Genomic DNA, 14,660 nt, shown 5'->3' with positions numbered 1-14,660 from the left:
CAGAGATAGGCAAATGTCTGTGGCAAAAATGTTCTCAGTTTTTCCTCGAGGAAAAGTACTTGTGTCATCTTTCATGTCTTGATTCTGCTGGATTACATGTGAAAACATATGGGCTTAGTGTGTTGCACATGGCTGTGTCACACCCACGAGTGTGAGAGTGATCGAGCAACTGTGTGCGTCTGGATGTGGGTGTGTAGGCTACTCACATGTCTGAATGGGATTGTGAGGGTGTGATGGAAGAAACATAAATTCTGTTTCTGTCTCTTTCTGTCTTCTTTCACATTTACTTCTTTCTTCATCTTTCTTTGTCTCTTATTTCAAGTGGAATTCTGTCCGGTCATCTCTTTTGTTTCCACTTTAATCAGGACGACAGAATTACGTCAGACTGCCTGCCAAAAATGTCCAAAAGCATGCTCAACAACGACAGACTGACTTGAGAGAGTTTTACCCAGTGCAGTTTTGTTTAGTGCGCTAAAACACGTCGACAGTCATCATGTGCTATTATTCAGGCCAGATAGGGGAGTTTGGTTAAACCCAGTGAATCACAGATCTAGGTTTTCGGCTTGGTGACATTTACAGAGACAGAAGGATATTAAAAAGCCTCCAGTAATATCTGGCGTTTATCACACGCATTGGCGCTGATTGTCTGCTTAACTGGTACAAGCAGGGGTTAATAGCAATTGATTGGTCGCTGTTAATCACCGCGGTTTGTGATTACCTGGCAGGGTCGTATCGATTGCTCATTGATCAGTGCATCTCAGCCACTTCTACCGCTGTTTCTGTGAGCTCACTGTCATTTAGTGCGTTGCTGGTGCAATATTGTCATTATGACACCCCAGGCGTCGCTCTTGCTCAATGACTCTCTGGTGGCAAATGTCTGCTGCATTACAGAAGCACCGGTTGGTCGGCCAAAGTTTGATTTACATGGACACAGAGTAGAAAACAAAGCTGGACATAATGTATCTGAGTTAGGCTGTGTCTTTGTCTGCGGCCTTCAGGCTCGGCTCTGCTGGTTTATTGTGGTTGAATGGTTCATTTCAATGATTCATTTCTTCACTTCCTCATGAGAATCAGGTCTACGGTCAAGTGAAGTGAGGGCATGGTGTGACTTAAGAATAAACGTTTACTCTCACCTTTCTCCCTTCCTCTCTCCGTCTCCATCTCTTTCACTTCTGTGCCGTGGTGTGCCTGGATCTGGCCTCCATTAAAACACCTTGTCTAAAGTAATGAGTTTAATATCAGGGTGCCCGTCTCAGGGAGGGAAAAGAAACAGAGGGACTATACGTGATTCTTGCACTTTGTGTGAGCGTGTTACTGCACGCCCAGGTTTTCGAGAATAATTGCATGTGCTTGTGTGTATGCCTGTTTTTTTATGCGCTAAGGCTTTGAGATACGCTTTTGACAGCTGCGAATTTAATAAGCAAACGTTAAAGGTGGTGGTGATGGGGAGGGGGGGGGCGTTGTGCAGGGCTCCACTTATGAAATATGAATGACTGTTGCTGCATCTTCTTCAGCGGGTTTTGATATCATCTCTGGTTTGCAATTCCCCTGCTCTGCTCAGAACAGGATGCACAGTCCTGCAGTCTTGTGAGAGGGGATGTTGTACTGTATAAAGATATCTTTCTTCAACTTGTCAAACAGGGCTGCACAGAGTTTTAATAGGCTGTGTCATATCTTAACTTAAAGTGAAATTTCTCTTGGGTGGAAGATTTTTCCGTTTTAGCATGCAAACCCCGTTGTGGCTGCACAAGCAGTCAGTTCCCAATACTAAGAGACTGAGCTCTTTAAACTGATGTCACGCAGTTTTGTCTCAGTTTGAAAGTCCGTATTAAAGTAACAAGTTTCCAACAAACTAAATCAAGGTATTTCAGACGATGAGATTGTGCTTTTGCACTGTAGCACAACTTTGGAAAGCTTCTGATTCCTTAATCATCCAAACGTTTGTCTGGTAAAGCTCCATGTGGAGCATTTATTTATGAACAGATTATGCAAAAGATTTTGAGAAAAAGAGCAAAGTCTGAGAAATAGTCTTCAAAGTAGTGTTAACAAATGGCATCTAATAACTAATTCTGTATGATAGACCTTTGATTTGGCCATGGGGATTCCTGGTGTGATCTGGGTCATTTTTATGGCACAGGAAAAGCAAAACTACAGAAGCTGCAACATAGTTGATAACCCATTTCGGTTCTCTTTTTGACATATTTGTAATCAAACAGTACAAAGGTGTACTTCAGCAGTTTAATATTCCATTTCCATAAAATTTAGGGTCTTGCAATAGACAAATTTAGGAATGAATGGTCAAAATTGATGCAGCAGAGGTTGAGGTGTCCTGACTTTGAAGCTGTGCTCGAATTCACTCCCTCATTAAGTCATTTACTGCTCCCTGTGCAATAAACACTGTCTGGTTTACTCTATAGTGGGCTGTAAATTGAGATTTCCGAGACTTTTAACTCATCACAATTTTTGCGCCATCACTGATAGTTGTAGTCGCACTACAGTAATTTTCGCATCTAAAAAATGCGTAGCATCACATTGTGGATATGTTGGCAGAGAGTGGTGGCCATGCCACGGTCACTGTTTCGTTGTTCCGTTGTGGACATTTTTGAGGTCACTTGTGTAGAGCATAAATATTACACTCAGAATTCAGACACACAAATAAAATGGATGCAGGTAAATAAAGTACACCATATAATAAGTAGGCAGTGATTTCAGACACAAGCTTTGTTCCTATGGGTCAAGTTTCAAAAATGCTGAATGCTACATTTCCCATAGTGCAACACACTGGCGTCTTTTCATTCGGCTTTTGTCACAAATTTGTAGTCTCAAGCCCAAAAGACACTCAAGACTTGACAAAACTTCTCCAGAGCCAAAGACAAACTTGGACTGTTTTCACATGTTGAGTATTTCTCCCCATGACTAAACTAAACTGACATTAATGTGTAAAATGACTGTAATTTCCCTTAAAGTAAAACTCCTAGTTAGGCTGGAAGAATTTAGTCATAAAACATAAAGCATTTAAGATTTCACTAGGAAAGCAATATTTAACATAAGCCTTTGCTTGATTGTTTTGTGAATCCACCTTTAGATGCAGGATCCATTCCTATAATCGGCTGAGTTTTGTAGCATATGATAATCAAGTCTGTAGCTTAAAAAGAACCCAAACTTTAATAAGTTATTTTTTCTTGACTGTGTTTCTAAATAGCGCCTTATCTAATATGGATAAGGTTTTAGATAGCAATCCTGCAGGAAGAGGCCTATTTTCCACACTGAACTGTAATAACTTAATGTTACCCGCTCTTTTTATCTGTCTCTCTCTAAACCCAGCCACTGCTCTTTCAAATAGTGTTCAGTTTGTTATAATTTCTTCGGATAATAAGCTTTGGTTGTGCTGTGCATACTGCAGATGACAACAACAAGAGTCATGGGTAATGTCTCACTCCCCTGCTAACGGTTTGATTGTATTCAGTAAAATCTTTTATTGATTGAATATTTATTCAAGAAGTTAAGAAGTAAGAAGCCTCTCTTTTTCAGTGGTGCCGGGAAACTACAGACAAACAGCAACATTAATACAAGAAAACTTTTGTTGAAAATATTTTCAGGATGGTCCGCGGTTCAAACTGAGTGTGCAAACCACAGAGGTAAACCTGTCTTTCGCAGCTCAGAATAGAATTTAGGAACTGATGTATGAACCAGTCTTGGGAGAAAACGCACAACAAGCAGCAACCCATCAAACAGCGATGAGATAGGGTGTAAGAACAGTGGCATCATGTAGAGTAAGCAATAGTGTTGGTCATGCTGATATCTGGTAAGCTTATAAAATATCTAGTCATTAAAACCCTCTGCCTGATTTAGCCCGAGGCCTGACGACTAAGTAGATCTCAACCAACCAAGCAACCTGTTGGCTAAAACAAATTCTGATCTGATTTACAGCTCGTAATAGCAATGTATTATGAAGAGTTTTGTCATACACACACCGGCACAATAACAACGGGGTGGGTCTGGGGTTCGAACTAAGTAAGCACGCAGAGTCTGCCTTTAAACTCTGTCTTCACATAAGTGAATAAAGGCAAACAAGGTCATTAGACCATCAACTTTCTTTGTTTTCCTCGTCTACTCTCCCATTTCCAGTGCTTATTAATTCCACCCCCTCAACCTTAAGATTAGATTCTTTTTGGTCCCTACAGAGGGGTCCTCCCCTCCCTACCCGGCCTACAACACTGAAAGGGTGATGAAATGCGAAAGAAAGGGGTGAAGAAAAAGAGTCCAGCCTCTGTTTCTGCGCATCACCGTGCAGAGAGGGAGGCCTTCCCTCGCCCTTTCCCCTATATGCCGCGGTTCTCCATAGTGCTCTTTTCGACCCCTTCATCCCTCTTCTTCAAACCTAATTACACACACACACACATATATATTGTTTACCAGTCCCATAGTAGCAGAAAAATGGCTGCATGCTCACAAGGCTCAATAGAATGAAACTGATGGGGTTACAGGCACATACGACCGCTCTCATTAGCAGTCTCACACCGATAATGTGGAGATGAAAAGACGCTGCACCCCTGTGTGTGCTGTGCTGTTTTCTGTGAGCTTACAGTATGCATTACTGCACCGCTGAAGCTGTGAGAGACACACGGCAGTGCTCACGGTATTGTTTTAAACTTGCTTTGTGGAGGGGAGAGTGCGTTTGTAGCTCGGCCAGGGGAGAATACTCGTGTTTCCCTTAGAACAGTGTAGGGCTGACAACAGGGATGAGTAGCTAAATTAATGAATATCGTGTCAGTCCGTATGAATCATTATAGTATTGCTATTAATTTCATTTCATTTGTTATTTGACCTCTTCCCTGTCTCTTGAGGTTAAAATCTTGTCTTTCAGAAAGCCCTGGATAAATAAAGTTTTGAGACTGCAACTTACGATTAATTTAGCTATTAATCTGACGCTGAATCACTTAATTGTTTAGTTCATAAAATGTCAGGAAATTGTTTAAAAAACAAAATTTCCCCAAGGTGACATTCAAATATCTTGTCTCGTCTGACAAAGAGTCCAAACCCCAGAGATTTTCAGTTTACTTATTACATAAGATAAATAAAAGCAGCAAATCCTCACAACTGAGAAGCTGAAACTAGGGAATGTTCAGCTTTTTATGTTTTTGTCAATGATCAAAATAGTTGCTGTTTAATTTTCTGTCAATATCAAATTGCCTAATTGAATTCTTGGCTAATTGATTCAGCTATAAAAAAGCTGCTTTCAAACTCCAAGCGTTACCCAAAAATTAGACAACATGGGTACAACAGAATTAAAAAAAAAAAAAAAAAAAAAAACAGCAACACAGACTCAGTGACTTTTCTCCCTGTGTAGAGAGCAAATGGCACTCAACGGGCACGTGTGACTTAAATGAAACAATCCTTTTTCCTCGAAGCAGAAAAGAGTCCACTGACACCGTCGAGAGACCCAACACACATGTGGCATTACAACCTCTCCATACAAAAAGCCCCACTTCTATAAAATGCACACAGGCACAAAAGGCTTAATTAAAACTTTCTAAAAGACAGGGCGTCCCTGTGGCTCAGTGGTTTCAAGCACATAGTTTTCATCCAAGAAGAATGTGGTCTGGGGCCCCGTGAACCGGTCCAGACTGTGTACAGTATTTGCAAAGACAATTCATCTCATCAGCAGCACAACCGATTTTTTTTTTTTTTTTTTCCTGCTGGGGCTTAGGACTGAATTTGTGGAAAATACATAAATAAGCAAGGCTAGTTGTAGACATGGGGCATTTGAAAGTCAATTTCAAGTATCATATGCCACCTAATAACAACTGTGAGGATTCAGAAGATGTTAACTATGACTCCCAAGGTGCATTTCAGCAAGACACATCCAATTGCAGAGCTTAAAATTCTTTGAAGTGTGGTGGATGAAACCTAAAGATTAAGTTGTTGAGAAAACTGCTGCTGCGTAATCCGACGTTCAAATCGGCTGAGTTTTGGATTCTGGTTTCGATTTTGGGTTAATTCAGCAGGTATGGCGCCGTCTTCGATTTGCGCCTCTGACTGGCCTCTTCTCCATGGCAAGTTACATTGAGGATATCCAACTTTGCGACGCTATAGCCCCATCTAGCCCCACCCGGGTGCCACCTATAGGTCTACTAGGTAACAGGACTGGAGGATGCACTGACATTCAGTATGGTGTGCCCTCTTGAACATGTTTCTTTCTTTTCTAGCCTTCTTTTATCCAGCCCGTTTTCTTCTCCTTGGAGAATCAGCGGAGAAGTGCTAAAAGCAACTATGGTGTTGACGGGCTGCACTTCCCCAATGGAAGAGAGTGACCTTCCTCGTGAAGGTCTTCATACAGTAGGTTTTTTAATATGTGGTTAGGATTCTGTGCATGAGTATGTATATTTGAATGTGTTGAAAATATGTGAGACTGCATGACATGACTGCATGTATTGAATATGTACACTGTGCAATTTTGCATTTTTTGGTTTTTATTAAACCAAACAATGCCAGAATGGACAAATGCACCTGAGAAAAAAAATCTAAAACTAGAAGACTTATAATCCAAAGCAGGGTTTTAGTAAGCAATCCTATAATGAATGGCACAGTTCCTGTGTCTTTTATATTTTGGGTCCCTTTCAAAGCCTTATGTGGATGTGGGTGGAAGGCGCTTGATCTTCCCTCGGTCATATTAAATAAGTCAGATTCCAGCCCCCACCCTAAAAAACCTATACTCACATTTACACTGGGGCTTACCGGATGTGAATATGAGCCTGTGTGTAGCTTTCCTTTCAGCTCAGGCCAGTGAGCTTGAGTCCTTTTGAACAGGCAGTAACATGAGGCAACTATGACAGGCAGGACGACCCTTGATCACTGTTAATTATCTAAGTGGACGTGAGGCTCCCAAACCGCCAGAGCGATGCGGCTAGCGCTCTACATCAGGGAGGGTCTGTGCATATGTGCTTTCAAACCAGTGCGCGACTCTGAGCGGGTGCACTCGCGTATTTGTGTGCATCCGTGTGTCGCATATTGCCCTTCAAGTGTGTGTCATGTTCACGGAGGGCAACTGTGTTCTTCAGCATCTCTCAAAAACAAAGCAGAGTTTGTCAAACCTGTCAAACACAAAAGCACACGAAGGAGCTCTCGAGTAGCATGTCTTTAATGAAGCAGAAGCCATTTAAGATTTATGAAACAATTTTAACACCCAGCTACAATGGACTGCCATTACACTTGAATTCAAAATGGTTGCATCATGTCTTGAAATGATCTGCACTTGGATTATGGAGATGATGCACTGAATTCCCCGGTGATTAAAAGGAAAGAACAGGAGGAGAGCAATATCAGTTTTATACGTGCTCAGAGCTATTACTAAACTTTTAGATGATGTGACATGAAAAGGGAGGAAACTTCAAAGAAATGTGACATTTATCAAAAAAAAAAAAAAATAAAATGAAATAAAAAGTTCTTCACATCAACCATAAAAGTGTCTTCAGTCTGGTGCAAATGTACATAATGAGTCAGTGTTGTGTGTTAGTGAGTCATGACAGCCCAGTCAGTGTAGTGCCCACGGAAAAGCCAGAGATTAGAACACAGATGGCCGAATGTCCTTGGAAGTATCGACTGGATTACAACATATCACTGATATTCAGTAGGTGTAATCCCACTGTCTCTCGTGGGGAATCAAGGGAATCTGCCAATAACATAGCAACCTGTGGGCGGTTTCATTTGTAGTATAATTATGGCGATTGCTTTGTGAGACGCTTTTGTTGATGTCTACTCTTGGTGCCTCAACTTGTGGATAAGAACATCCGTTGGTGCTTCCTGGCCTTGTCATTGTTGACCTTTCCCTGTAACATGATGTCAGACGAGAAGATCATTGTTGGGTGGGTCGCTTGAAAAATGCAATCAGTTATGCATTACGTATTAACTATTGAAAAACTTCACAAATTATGCTATAGAAAAGGTAATGAGTTAATATTATTAGTGTGTGTGTGTGGGTGCGTGGGGCGCAGAGGGGTGAGGAGTCTTCCTGTCTTGATCACCTGTGTCTGTTTGTTTGTTTATTTGTCAGCAGGATTACTCGCCAAAAATACAAAACCGAGTTGCAAAAACTTGGTGGAGGGATGGGACATGAGCCAGGGAAGAACTGAATTTTTTTCTTCTGAAGTCTGGTGTATGTTGTTTGACATTGGCCTCGGCGGAGGTCCGATTGAGCGCATTTTCTAGTTGAGTTATGTTTTTCTCATTTTATTTCTATTTTATTTAGTTATTTTATTTGTTTATTTATTCATCTTCTTGCACTCTATTTTTGTACTCTAAATTGTAAGTCTACATTATTTTTGTTGTTAATCTTACTGTCATTATTACTATTTTTGTTACTTCTACTTCTTCTACACTTTTGTAGGAATTTCTGTAATTTTGGGAAATCTGCAAAGTATACTGTCACTATTGAGATAAAAAAATAGCATCTCTGTAACATCTGGATCTGGAGAGAATAGTCGGTTGATTGTAATGCCTTTATGAACACATTTTCCATTCAGTTTTCAGCTTTTACATAATATTTTTCTCCTTGTCTTTGGTAAAAAAAAATAAAATCAGGCTTTCTTCCAGTCAGCCTTAAACTAAATAACAGCCATTTAACAAATGGGAGCTTTTTGTCTGTTTTCCTAAGCAGATATGTCCTTGCATTAGCTGTCAGGCTACAGATAAAATAACTTCTTAGTGTGTTTACATTTATTCCCCTAAGATGTACTGAGAAGAGACCAGAGTAAACACAAATGCGCTGTGACAACTTGCGTCTGCGCAGGGGGTGCTGGAGTGAGTTGTGAGAAGACTATGGCTAAGGGAAATTTACATCATGCCCATGGACTTTCCATCTGCTGGGAGCTAACTATGCTGTAGGCCCAGAATATTAGTTACAGCAGTGCTGAGATCCTCATGCTGGCAGGTGGATCAAAACCAGAGGCTTCTCTCCTTCTCATTTCCGTTTAAAAAAAAAAAAAAAAAAAAAAACCTAAGGGGGGGTGTTCCACTGCTTTGGTTGTAAAATGAAATAAATAAATCTAAACAATGAAGTTTCAGGGATTAGGACCCCTGTTTCCCCTTAAGTTTTCCTTTAAAATGTTGCTTGGAGGGTTCCTGTCCATTTGTGCAGGTCACGGTTATTGCTTTCATTGAGTGTATGTATTATAGTATGTGTGTGTAATCCTCCCATTGTGCAGATTAATGACTGTAAGCTTCATTGTGTGTGGAAAGAAGGAAAAAGCAAGTGAGAGATAGCAGGAGAGAGATGCAGGGGGAGCAGAGAAAACAACACTATCAAAGGAGGGCTTCAAAGACTATCAGCTACGTCTCCTGGGTAATTTGCAATCCTGCATTCTTTCGACTTCAAAGGGCCGCTGTGTGTTGGAATACTGCAAGTGGGAGAGCGAAGAGGGGAGATGAGGGGATGGAGGAGGGGAAGAATCTGATTTCTCTAATAAATGCTGACACCAGGCCTGTTTGATATTAGATTCAGGGAACAGTTTGATTTGTTATCGCCTTTGAAACTCTTCGGACGTCCTTCAGAGAGGCAGGCTGACTACCACCACATCCCGAGTGCAGGAGCGGGGAGCAGAGAGCGCCAGGCTGCCAGGACAATTGTCCAGCTATAAAGATGACCATTAAGGAACCATTGATCAGGAGTCTTTCTGTCTGACTCTCTGTCTGTCTCTCTGTCGAGACTCATTATGTACACACATTAAGACACTATCACCACCTCGGTGCACCTAAAAAACATTTTAAGCAGCCAATAAGTCATTGCGATTAGAGTCCCTCTATGCTAAGGCAATGTGGTTTGATACAGTGTGGCTCAACAGCTCTTAATCACTTCTAGCATAGTTAAGACCACTGCTTAAAAGACATATATCAATGCACTTATATTTAAGATAAAGCTATGAGGGCCAAAATTGTCTTTTAATGACCATGATAACATAACATCGATTTTCAAAATCTTCTTAAAATAAGACTTATTCAGTGGCCTCAGGAGACTCTTCTGACTATGCGGAGCTTTTAGTGAGCAGCAGGGAAGAATGTTTTGATACCTACCGCTGAACTGCAGGTGAAGGCGTACGAAACTGCAGGGGTTGTCAGAACAGTACTTCTGTCAGGATAGTTCGCAGCTGCACATTTTGCATATTGGCAGACTTTTAGGGAGTTTTCTGGAGCCAAATTGGACCTACAGTTTTGGTGGGATGTTGTCTTTCTGTCCATCATTCAGCATCTTTGCCTGAACACTGAGCAAAGGGGTGATGGTAAAGCTGGTTGTCTCTGAGGGGGAAGGGTTCAGTTCACTTTAAACGAACTAGGTTGTACAACCTGTCATCTGACCACGTCTAAAGGCAAAAGTGTTAATAGCTGTTCAGAACGACAACACTCGAAGGGCGGAGTGAAAAGGCAACCATTGTAGAGAGGGGCAACATGTGATAATCGTTAAAAAATGGAGATATCGGGGCTATCTTCAAACAGTCTTTCTTGGAGGGCATTCATAATATTGCACTCAGTTGTTCATTTGAAAAGTGACAGAGGTAGTTGTGTAATGTAAAGAAAAAAAATTAGAGAAGTTCAAACCTTCGCTCCTCTCTCGCCTACACAAAGCTGGCCAATCAAGGCGTGTGTTGGGTGTGTCGGATGATTGGTTTTGGAAAGTTAAAGAAATTGCTGTACGCAGACCGTCCCCACTTCCAGCGTTGGAAAAGTGTCGGGGCAGGGGGTTTCCAAAGCTGTTTAACCATCTGCCAAGCACTTCTGATGGAGTATACTGGCGCCTTTAAGACACATGACACATCTCACGCGACACGTCGTGAGCCCTCACCGGTCTGAAAACGGTGAATGAGAGAAGTGAACAGGAGCCTGTCCACGCAAGAAAATACAGCATTTGTCATTTGTTCGGAAACCTAAAACAACACATGTTTAGGCTATCTGACAGGGACCTCACGGGACACAAGAGATTACTGTTTGTTTCCTATTTCCTACCAGCAGTCAACAACATTTTCCTTTGACCATTAGCACAACCACACCCAAAAAACTTAACCAAGTAGTTTTTTTAAAAGGTGACTATAACAACAGTCACCATATTTTGTTGTTTAGTTTGGAGGACTTGTTGGCTATGGGCTTTTTAAAACAAGAAATTACTAAAATCTAATTCTTGTCATAGCCTACTGTCCTCAGAGTTTTTGATTTTGAGAACTGCACAGTAAATTTAGTTATAAAATCCATCATTTACACCTGTCACACATTAGAATTTAGATATTTATTTTGACCCATTCAGTCATAAGTCAGTCTTAGTCGTGCACACGTCACAAGATTCTCTTAAGACCGGTAATCACGCAACATCACACACTGAGACTTCAAATGGGTTTTTGGTCCTTGGACAAAAGCCTTCAAGAGAACACACACACACGACATAAGAAAGGGGCAAAATCTCAAGCCGTAACGTTGCTGAGCCTAATGAGTAGGCTAACATTGGCACAACACAGCAGATAAGAAGTCTGTAAACAAAACTGGGCGTGACGGGTCCCAGTTTCTTTCAGAAGATTCAGCCCAGTTTGATCCTCGTTTGTTTTTGTTGACTGATTGCATTTCAGGCCTACGTACGTAAATCTGCTTGTACTCCTTCATTTATAAGGCTATCCTTTAGCAGCTTCCGTTACGTCTGTCCTCTTATTTACTTACGCAACAGCCCGCACTCTCATGGCTCCCCGCTCTGGAATTTGCCTAAGGTTACATACAGAGCTTGGTGGAAGGACTTTTGTGTGGGCAGCGCCATCTGCTTGGACTGAACCAAAGAAAAATTAGGTTATTTTTGAGCACAGAATCACAGACATTTTAAGGAGTGAGACAGGAAAGCATAAATGTTTTGATTAGTAGTTTTTAGTTGTAGTTAGTGCCTTTGTTGAGGAATGATGCAACATCATTATCAATGTCTTAATAACAATAACATTAATGTTCTTTTCCCCTCTTTCCCACAATCTTATTCCTACTGTAAATATTGGCTCTGTGTTGGTATGTGTCAATAGATCATCATGGGTAAATGAAGGGCAAATTCATTTTTTTTATTTTATTTTTGATTTATATATATATTTTTTGTTTGTTTGTTTTTTTTTTTTTTTTTTTATTGTCAAGTTGCACTCCGCTAGTTCCGCTGGCTCCTTGGTGACACGAACCAGACTGAGATGTTATTTCATCTTCGTGGCTGTGCACAGACCTACAGGAGATACAGTAACTACTGGTGTTAAAGTGTATTCAGAGACTCTCAAAGCCTCATTGAGATCGAGACCCCGTTTTTTTTACAACGTCGCAACGAGACAATTTAGTCCCGCAGAGCAGCCATTGCACACACTCAATAAAAGTCACAAATATTATTTAAAATATCGGCAAGAAGAACGCTACAGTTCCTCAGAGGAATGTGCCTCTAACCTCAGTTTATTTTGAAGTTCACTCCAGCAGTGGATAGCGCAAACCAGTCTCTGAGAGTCGGTATGAGGAGCTTGTAAAGCCGACCTATCCTGTGACCTGGTGTCATAGTTATTCGTTCTGAATTCAACGAAGGATGTCAAATGTCCCCCGCAACTTAGATGCCAAAGCCTTATAAATGAAAAGACAGGTGTGCTGATGCCTGCCGGGTGTCATTGATGACCGTCAAACTGACAATCTCTCTCTCTCTCTAAGACGCCTCATGTCCTGGTTTTCAACGATGCAGACTTAGAATGTAAATGAGAGTCACATGACCCGGGAAAACTGTTTTTCTGTGTTAATATTAGTTCATGTCCCTGTGCTCTTCAGATACTGACTGTTTTGCCTCTGACATAAGAATGAAATGTTCAGTCATTTAAATTGGATGGTTTTCATTCAGTGACAGTAAGGCATAGTTGAAGGTCGTTGGAGAATTTTTTTACCTGAATTCAAGTGAGGATTTTAATCAGCGAGCTAAAACATCCAGAATGTATCAACTCAGTGTATTTGACTTCATATTTGGAGTTATCCTTCACACATTCATACTTTCATTTCTACCAGCATATTTTCACCCTCCCCACACACACACACACACACACACGTGCAAATGCACATCAAAGCGGATGTAGGCAGATAACACCTGCAGTGTCATCATCTTGCCCCACATCCACAGCATTGGTATTTGATTATTCTACAGGGTGATTGATGTATCATAGACCACTGTGGTTTGTATGCATATGAAAGCACGCATCGCCATTGATCTATTGATGCATGGGATTGTGTAATGAATATGCAAAGCGGCAGTGTACTGCTGCACACGGGGGCGATTGGCTATCGCTGACATCATCTCCAAGTCACAGGTGTTTGGTTCCTTCTGTCCGGACAGGACACCGGAGGCTTGTACACGAGATGTAATCAGTACATCAGTACTAACACCCCTGTAGCTGTGCCAGCTGAAAAACACCCCATCATGCCCCCTCAAATGTCTCGTCCCTCCTCGTTGCCCCTGCCAGAGTCCCTCCCCTCCTTTTCCGTCTCTCTATCTGCTCATTAGTGCCGGGTTTGGAACAAAGAGCCATCTGGGCCCAGCTACCTGCCAGCTCAGGGGGGCCTTTACGCAGAAAAGACAGCTTCTCTTCAACATCTGTCTGCCAGGATCAAAGACACTTGTGTTTACCCCCTTAACTCCCCCTCTTGCTTTCTCTCCCCGTCTCACCTTCCCTCCTTCTCTACTTCTTACTCTCTTGTACCTGCCTCCAAAACTACCCATACGTTAGATAGGAAGCAGACTAAATGCAGCGCCCTCCTCCCTCTCCATGTCTCTCTCCGCCTCATTGTCACTTCCTGGCTCTTCTCTTAGCCCTCAGGGTGTCATGCGTTCTCCCAGACTGCTTTGTTTTCTGTTTTCAGCTTTTTTAAATAATTGTTTCCCTGTATGTATAATGAGGGAGACATGATTTTTGAAATATCTCTGTGCTTTGCATCTCAGCAGTCACTTGACAAAAGATTTTTTTTATTTTTTTTTCAGTAATTATCTCCTCCTGGTAGCCTTGGGTTTTGGGTGCAAACACAGAGGAGGAACAAGTTCTTCAGACTGCTTATAGAAACTTCTCACAATTTCAGCTAAAGGTAGTGCTGGCATTTGGTACGGGTGCTTTCATAAGGTATGAGAGTGTCCACTAAGATCAATAAACATGCTGAGCTATATGTACAGACGGTAAAAAAAAAAAAAAAAAAGGGGTCAGGCAGATTTACAGCTTGTAATCAGATGCAGATTTGTCCCCAGTCCCTTGGCGAGGGTAACCTACATCATGGTAAGTATTGATGCATTTTTTTTTTTTTTTTTCAGAGAAATGATGCCGCCTGCTATTTCAGTTGGCAACCCCCCCTCCTTGGTTATGAGATGGTGAATAGCTGCTGGCCTGGCCGCGTAGATACAGGGGATCAGGGGAAGTGTTATCCCTTAAGCCAGGTGTTGCTGTTCAACACAGCTGGTTCCTGCTGACTGTAACACTTCCCTGCACGCTTCTGTCTGCTCGTCTGACTATGCTCTCACAGGCTCGTTGTGTGTGTGAAGAGGTTACTCAGGCCCCTTGTCTGAGCTGAGAGTGTGTACGGTATGAATGTGATGGGAGTGTTTGATCGCTGGAGAGCAGACTTTCCAGAAGCCTCTTCAATATACTGTA

The 14,660-nt window shown here is 41.7% G+C and overlaps 1 long non-coding RNA gene across 1 annotated transcript in view; it reads left to right on the top strand.

Moving 5' to 3' along the window:
• LOC120806450 overlaps positions 1-14,418 on the top strand; it is a 152,550-nt gene extending 138,132 nt beyond the window's left edge. The window contains exon 3 of the long non-coding RNA XR_005709704.1: positions 14,324-14,418. This is a non-coding gene — a long non-coding RNA (uncharacterized LOC120806450). The remainder of the gene's footprint in view (positions 1-14,323) is intronic.
• The last annotated feature ends 242 nt before the right edge of the window (positions 14,419-14,660 follow it).

Source organism: Xiphias gladius, chromosome 20 (genome assembly GCF_016859285.1).
Source record: "Xiphias gladius isolate SHS-SW01 ecotype Sanya breed wild chromosome 20, ASM1685928v1, whole genome shotgun sequence".
NCBI classification, from domain to species: Eukaryota; Metazoa; Chordata; class Actinopteri; order Istiophoriformes; family Xiphiidae; genus Xiphias; species Xiphias gladius.
The sequence above is the reverse complement of the archived record's forward strand: the minus strand, read 5'-3'. Positions and strand labels throughout refer to the sequence as shown.